The sequence below is a fragment of the Triticum dicoccoides genome, chromosome 3A, assembly GCF_002162155.2.
Source record: "Triticum dicoccoides isolate Atlit2015 ecotype Zavitan chromosome 3A, WEW_v2.0, whole genome shotgun sequence".
NCBI classification, from domain to species: domain Eukaryota; kingdom Viridiplantae; phylum Streptophyta; class Magnoliopsida; order Poales; family Poaceae; genus Triticum; species Triticum dicoccoides.
Window position 1 is genome coordinate 699,604,595 of NC_041384.1, and position 8,905 is coordinate 699,613,499.

The window sequence follows — 8,905 nt, forward strand, 5'->3', positions numbered from 1 at the left end:
CATGTGTGACCGTTTTGGGCTGCGGCCCACTCTCAATAGCTTCAATCTTAGCTTTATCAACTTCAATTCCCTATGGAGTGATACGTCTCCAACGTATCTATAATTTTTGATTGCTCCATGCTATATTATCTACTGTTTTGGGCAATATTGGGCTTTATTATCCACTTTTATACTACTTTTGGGACTAACCTATTAACCGGAGGCCCAGCCCAGATTTGCTGTTTTATGCCTATTTTAGTGTTTTGAAGAAAAGGAATATCAGACAGAGTCGAAACGTAACGAAATCAACTGGAGAAGTTATTTTTGGAAGGAAACACACCTGATGGACTTGGACCCCACGTCAGAAGATACGGGAGCTACCCACGAGGGAGGGGGCGCCCCCCCTAGGGCGCGCCCCCTGCCTCGTGGGGCCCCCGTGGCTCCCCTGACGTGCTTCTTCTGCCTATATAACTCCATATACCCTAAAACTTCCAGAACGCACAATAGATCGAGAGTTCCGCCACCAGAAGCCTCCGTAGCCACCAAAAACCAATCTAGACCTGTTCCGGCACCCTGCCGGAGGGGGCAATCCTTCCCCGGTGGCCATCTTCATCATCCCGGTGCTCTCCATGACGAGGATGGAGTAGTTCTCCCTCGGGGCTGAGGGTATGTACCAGTAGCTATGTGTTTGATCTCTCTCTCGTGTTCTTGATTTGGCACGATCTTGATGTATCGCGAGCTTTGCTATTATAGTTGGATCTTATGTTTCTCCTCCCCCTCTTCTTTCTTGTAATGAATTGAGTTTCCCCTTTGAAGTAATCTTATCGGATTGAGTCTTTAAAGATTTGAGAACACTTGATGTATGTCTTGCCGTGTGTATCTGTGGTGACAATGGGATACCACGTGATTCACTTGATGTATGTTTTGGTGATCAACTTGCGGGTTCCTCCCATGAACCTATGCATAGGGGTTGGCACACGTTTTCATCGTGATTCTCCGGTAGAAATTTTGGGGCACTCTTTGAGGTTCTTTGTGTTGGTTGAATAGATGAATCTGAGATTGTGTGACGCATATCGTATAATCATACCCATGGATACTTGAGGTGACATTGGAGTATCTAGGTGACATTAGGGTTTTGATTGATTTGTGTCTTAAGGTGTTATTCTAGTACGAACTCTAGGGCTGTTTGTGACACTTATAGGAATAGCCCAACGGATTGATTGGAAAGAATAACTTTGAGGTGGTTTCGTACCCTACCATAATCTCTTCGTTCGTTCTCCGCTATTAGTTACTTTTGGAGTGACTCTTTGTTGCATGTTGAGGGATAGTTATGTGATCCAATTATGTTAGTATTGTTGAGGGAACTTACACTAGCGAAAGTATGAACCCTAGGCCTTGTTTCAACGCATTGCAATACCATTTACGCTCACTCTTATCATTAGTTACCTTGCTGTTTTTATATTTTCAGATTACAAAAACTATTATCTACTATCCATATACCACTTGTATCACCATCTCTTCGCCGAACTAGTGCACCTATACAATTTACCATTGTATTGGGTGTGTTGGGGACACAAGAGACTCTTTGTTATTTGGTTGCAGGGTTGCTTGAGAGAGACCATCTTCATCCTACGCCTCCTACGGATGGATAAACCTTAGGTCATCCACTTGATGGAAATTTGCTACTGTCCTACAAACCTCTGCACTTGGAGGCCCAACAACGTCTACAAGAAGAAGGTTGTGTAGTAGACATCAAGCTCTTTTCTGGCGCCGTTGCCGGGGAGGTTAGCGCTTGAAGGTATATCTTTAGATCTTGCAATCGAGTCTTTTAGTTTCTTGTTTTATCACTAGTTTAGTTTATAAAAGAAAATTAAAAAATGGAATTAAGTTTGTCTCATACGCTTCACCTTTTTAATATCTTTCGTGAGTATGATGGAAAGGAAAATTCTGCTCAAGTGCTAGAAGAAGAAATCTATAAAATGTTTGGCGATAAATATTTGGATGATGAGAATGATTGCAATGTTGTTAGTATGAATTCCTTGAATATCCATGATGCTAACAATATGCAAAGCCACAAGCTTGGGGAAGCTATGTTTGATGAAGATGATATTTTTTGTCCCCCAAGCTTTGATGAGCAAATTTATTATGATGAAAGCATGCCTCCTATCTATGATGATTATTGTGGTGACACATATGCTTTAGAGAACAATGATAACCATGAAACTTGTCATCTTGATCTTAATTTTCAATCACATGATAGTTATTTTGTTGAGTTTGCTCCCACTATTATTCGTGAGAAGAAATTTGCTTATGTGGAGAGTAGTAAATTTTCTATGCTTCTAGATCATGAAAAGAATGCTTTAGGTGCTGGTTATATTGTTGAATTCATTCATGATGCTACTGAAAATTATTATGAGGGAGGAATATATGCTTATAGGAATTGCAATAATATCAAGTTTCCTCTCTATGTCCTTAAAATTTTGAAGTTATCCTTGTTTTACCTTCCTATGCAAGCTGATTCTCGTTCCCATAAGTTATTTGCTCACAAAATCCCTATGCGTAGGAAGTGGGTTAGACTTAAATGTGCTATTCATATTCTTCATGATTCTCTCTTATGTTTCAATTCTTATCTTTTATGTGAGCATCGTTGAAATCATCATGCCTAGCTAGGGGCGTTAAACGATAGCGCTTGTTGGGAGGCAACCCAATTTTATTTTAGTTCCTTGTTTTTTGTTACTGTTTAGTAATAAATAATTCATCTAGACTATGTTTAGATGTGGTTTTATGCTTTTAATTAGTGTTTGTGCCAAGTAGAACCTTTGGGAAGACTTGGGGAGAGTCTTGTTGATCATGCTGTAAAAAACAGAAACTTTAGCCCTCACGAGAATTGCTGCCATTTTTATTTGGTGAGTGCTATTTAGTTAATTATTTTTACAGATGATTAATAGATAAATTCCTCAGGTCCAGAAATTTATTTGATAATTTTATGAGTTCCAGAAGTATACGTTTGATCCAGATTACTACAGACTGTTCTGTTTTTGACAGATTCTGTTTTTCATGTGTTGTTTACTTATTTTGATGAATCTATGGCTAGTAAAAGAGTTTATAAACCATAGAGAAGTTGGAATAAAGTAGGTTTAACACCAATATAAATAAATAATGAGTTCATTACAGTACTTTGTAGTGGTGATTTACTTTCTTATACTAACGGAGCTTACGAGTTTTCTGTTAAGTTTTGTGTTGTGAAGTTTTCAAGTTTTGGGTAAGGATTCGGTGGACTATGGAATAAGGAGTGGCCAGAGCATAAGCTTGGGGATGCCCGAGGCACCCCAAGTTAATATTCAAGGAAAACCAAGAGCCTAAGCTTGGGGATGCCCCGGAAGGCATCCCCTCTTTCGTCTTCGTTCATCGGTAACTTTACTTGGAGCTATATTTTTATTTACCACATGATATGTGTTTTGCTTGGGGCGTCAATTTATTTTGTTAGGATTTTATTGATGTTATTTAGAACAATGTTTTGCATCTTTTATTTCAATAAAAGTGGCATTGATAGCCTTTACTATGCCTATGTTACAAGTATACATGTTGCTGTTTGAAAACAGAAAGTTTACCGCTGTTGCAATAATTCCCTAGAAAAGTCAGAATGTGATAAAATGTTGAAAACTTTTGCATATTAAGATCTGATAAATTTACTACAATGGGAATTTTCTTTCATAATTTTTGGATCTAGGGAAGTATGGATGTTGCTGCATTCTATACAGACTATCCTCTTTAGGCCGATTGCTGTTATGTTTGCATTGTTTGCATATGTTTGCTTTTTTAATGATTCTATTTGAGGATAGGACTGTTAAATATGCAGAGGCATTTAGTATGCAATGTTGAATGATAATTTTAGTGATTTGCTACAATAGAGTATGATAAGGTTTTTGCAATGGTTTATACTAACTTATCTCATGAGTCCTTGTTGAGTTTTGTGTGGATGAAGTTTTTGAGATTTAGGGAGACCATGATATAAGAGGAATTAAGGAGACACAAAAGCTCAAGCTTGGGGATGCCCAAGGCATCCCAAGATAATATTTCAAGAAGTCTCAAGCATCTAAGCTTGGGGATGCCCCGGTTGACATCCCACCTTTCTTCTTCAACAATTATCGGTTAGTACCGGTTGATCCTAAGATTTTGCTTCTTCACATGATGTTTGCTATTCTTAGATGTCATTTTATTTTGCTTTGCTTTCTGTTTGAATAGAGTACCAAGATCTGAAATTATTAAATGTTAGAGAGTCTTCACATAGTTGCATAATTATTCGACTACTCATTGATGTTCACTTATATCTTTCGGAGTAGTTTGTCATTTGCTCTAGTGCTTCACTTATATATTTTAGAGCATGGTCGTAGTTTTATTTTGAAGAAATAGATGAACTCTCATGCTTCACTTAGATTATTTTTATAGTCTTAAATAGCATGGTAATTTGCTTAAAATCCTAATATGCTAGGTATACAAGATTAACAATAAAATTCTCTTATGAGTGTGTTGAATACTAAGAGAAGTTTGATGCTTGATAATTGTTTTGAGATATGAGGATGGTGATATTAGAGTCATGCTAGTTGAGTGGTTATGAATTTGAGAAATACTTGTGTTGAAGTTTGTGATTCCCGTAGCATGCACGTATGGTGAACCGTTATGTGATGAAGTCGGAGCATGATTTATTTATTGATTGTCTTCCTTATGAGTGGCGGTCGGGGACGAGCGATGGTCTTTTCCTACCAATCCATCCACCTAGGAGCATGTGCGTAATACTTTGTTTCGATAACTAATATATTTTTGCAATAAGTATGTGAGTTCTTTATGACTAATGTTGAGTCCATGGATTATACGCACTCTCACCCTTCAATCATTGCTAGCCTCTCTAGTACCGCGCAACTTTCGCCGGTACCATAAACCCACCATATACCTTCCTCAAAACAGCCACCATACATACCTATTATGGCATTTCCATAGCCATTCCGAGATATATTGCCATGCAACTTTCCACCATTCCGGTTATTATGACACAATCAATCATTGTCATATTGCTTAGCATGATCATGTAGTTGACATTGTATTTGTGGCAAAGCCACTGTTCATAATTCTTTCATACTTGTCACTCTTGATTCATTATCCCGGTACACCGCCGGAGGCATTCATATAGAGTCATCTTTGTTCTAGTATCGAGTTGTATCATCGAGTTGTAAATAAATAGAAGTGTGATGATCATCATTCAATAGAGCATTGTCCCAAAAAAGGCCAAATAAAAAAGAGAAAGGCCAAATAAAAAAGAATAAATAAAAGGGACAATGCTACTATCCTTTTACCACACTTGTGCTTCAAAATAGCACCATGATCTTCATGATAGAGAGTCTCCTATGTTGTCACTTTCATATACTAGTGGGAATCTTTCATTATAGAACTTGGCTTGTATATTCCAATGATGGGCTTCCTCAAAATGCCCTAGGTCTTCGTGAGCAAGCGAGTTGGATGCACACCCACTAGTTCTTTTGTTGAGCTTTCATATACTTATAGCTCTAGTGCATCCGTTGCATGGCAATCCCTACTCACTCACATTGATATCTATTGATGGGCATCTCCATAGCCCATTGATACGCCTAGTCGATGTGAGACTATCTTCTCCCTTTTTGTCTTCTCCACAACCACCATTCTATTCCACCTATAGTGCTATATCCATGGCTCACACTCATGTATTGTGTGAAGATTGAAAAAGTTTGAGAACATCAAAAGTATGAAACAATTGCTTGGCTTGTCATCGGGGTTGTGCATGATTTAAATACTTTGTGTGGTGAAGATAGAACATAGCCAGACTATATGATTTTGTAGGGATAGCTTTCTTTGGCCATGATATTTTGAGAAGACATAATTGTTCAGTTGGTATGCTTGAAGCATTATTATTCTCTATGTCAATATGAACTTTTGTCTTGAATCTTATGGATCTGAATATTCATGCCACAATTAAGAAGAATTACATTGAAATTATGCCAACTAGCATTCCACATCAAAAATTATCTTTTTATCATTTACCAACTCGAGGACGAGCAGGAATTAAGCTTGGGGATGCTTGATACGTCTCCAACATATCTATAATTTTTGATTGCTCCATGCGATATTATCTACTGTTTTGGGCAAAATTGGGCTTTATTATCCACTTTTATATTACTTTTGGGACTAACCTATTAACCGGAGGCCCAGCTCAGATTTGCTGTTTTATGCCTATTTCAGTGTTTTGAAGAAAAGGAATATCAGACGGAGTCGAAACGGAACGAAATCAACTGGAGAAGTTATTTTTAGAAGGAAACACACCTGATGGACTTGGACCCCACGTCAGAAGATACGGGAGCTGCCCACGAGGGTGGGGGGCACCCCCCCTACGGTGCGCCCCTGCCTCGTGGGGCCCCCGTGGCTCCCCTGACGTGCTTCTTATGCCTATATAACTCCATATACCCTAAAACTTCCAGAACGCACAATAGATCGGGAGTTCCGCCGCCAGAAGCCTCCGTAGCCACCAAAAACCAATCTAGACCCGTTCCGGCACCCTGCCGGAGGGGGCAATCCTTCCCCGGTGGCCATCTTCATCATCCCAGTGCTCTCCATGATGAGGAGGGAGTAGTTCTCCCTCGGGTCTGAGGGTATGTACCAGTAGCTATGTGTTTGATCTCTCTCTCTCTCGTGTTCTTGATTTGGCACGATCTTGATGTATCGCGAGCTTTGCTATTATAGTTGGATCTTATGTTTCTCCTCCCCCTCTTCTCTCTTGTAATGATTTGAGTTTCCCCTTTGAAGTAATCTTATCGGATTGAGTGTTTAATGATTTGAGAACACTTGATGTATGTCTTGCCGTGCGTATCTGTGGTGACAATGGGATACCACGTGATTCACTTGATGTATGTTTTGGTGATCAACTTGCGGGTTCCGCCCATGAACCTATGCATAGGGGTTGGCACACGTTTTCGTCGTGATTCTCCGGTAGAAACTTTGGGGCACTCTTTGAGGTCCTTTGTGTTGGTTGAATAGATGAATCTGAGATTGTGTGACGCATATCGTATAATCATACCCACGGATACTTGAGGTGACATTGGAGTATCTAGGTGACATTAGGGTTTTGATTGATTTGTGTCTTAAGGTGTTATTCTAGTATGAACTCTAGGGCTGTTTGTGACACTTATAGGTATAGCCCAACGGATTGATTGGAAAGAATAACTTTGAGGTGGTTTCCTACCCTACCATAATCTCTTCGTTCGTTCTCCGCTATTAGTGACATTGGAGTGACTCTTTGTTGCATGTTGAGGGATAGTTATGTGATCCAATTATGTTAGTATTGTTGAGGGAACTTACACTAGCGAAAGTATGAACCCTGGGCCTTGTTTCAACACATTGCAATACCGGTTACGCTCACTTTTATCATTAGTTACCTTGCTGTTTTTATATTTTCATATTACAAAAACTATTATCTACTTTCCATTTACCACTTGTATCACCATCTCTTCGCCGAACTAGTGCACCTATACAATTTACCATTGTATTGGGTGTGTTGGGGACACAAGGGACTCTTTGTTATTTGGTTGCAGGGTTGCTTGAGAGAGACCATCTTCATCCTACGCCTCCTACGGATTGATAAACCTTAGGTCATCCACTTGAGGGAAATTTGCTACTATCCTACAAACCTCTGCACTTGGAGGCCCAACAAAGTCTACAAGAAGAAGGTTGTGTAGTAGACATCATGGAGTAACAACATAGCCAAGAAAAGATACTCGGTCGGTGCAAAAGGTGCACTTCCCAAGGTTACCAAACAAACATGCATCACATAGAGCAATAAAAACAACACGTAAATGTTCCAAATGTTCCTCCAATGATCTGCTATAAATCAGTATATCATCAAAATAGACTACCACAAATCGTCCAATGAAAGCACGTAAAACTTCGTTCATTAATCTCATTAAAGTACTAGGTGCATTACTTAACCCAAAATGCATGACTGACCACTCATATAATCTAAACTTAGTTGTAAATGTGTTTTCCATTCATCTCCCAATTTCATACGAATTTGATGGTGTCACACCCTAGCTAGTCATGCATCAGAGTGTGTGCATCATGTTTAAATTTTCCATTTAATTTGAAATGGGGATTTGTGAAACCCTTAGAATCATTTTTGAAAATGATCCAAATAAAAAATTCTCCAAAAGGGTCCAAGAAAATGCTCATGTGGCTCTCTGAAAATATTGGACAGAGATAAAAATCAAACCAATATTTTTAAGAGCTCATAGGTATTTATTTTGGGCTTTTGGAATTAATGCATAAATATTTGCATTGGAAATATATTAATTATATATATATTAATATATGTCCAAATATTATGCCATTTATAAAGGAGCTCTCGAATAATATATCTAGCTCCTGCAAAAATTGGCATAAGTTAATAAAATGATTTAATATTTTATTTAAATCAAAACAAATGTCAGAAATTAGAAAACAGAAATAAATAAAGGGAGAAACTTACCTGGGCTCCTCCCTGTGCAGCCCAGCCAGCTGGCCGGCCCAGCCAGCAGGCGGCCCAGCCCGCCTCCCTCCTCTGTCGTCTTCGTCCTCGACAGAGGGAGGGGAGTGTGGCCGGCGCGCGCGCGCGCCACCGCGCCACGCCACCTCTCTCCCTGCCTGCCTGCCCTCCCCTCCTCGCTCGATGCCCCGGACGACGCCACGCCCTCCCCCCTGCTCTCTCTCACTCTCCCTCGGCTCTTCCCTCCTCTCCCTCGCTCTCTCTCTCACACGGCCGAACACCACCGTCGCCGCCGTTCGCCATAGCAGTCGTCTCCGGCCACCCCTCGCTCCCCCGACTAGCTCAGGAGCTCCGCCTCGACCCCCTCTTCCTCCCCACCGCTCC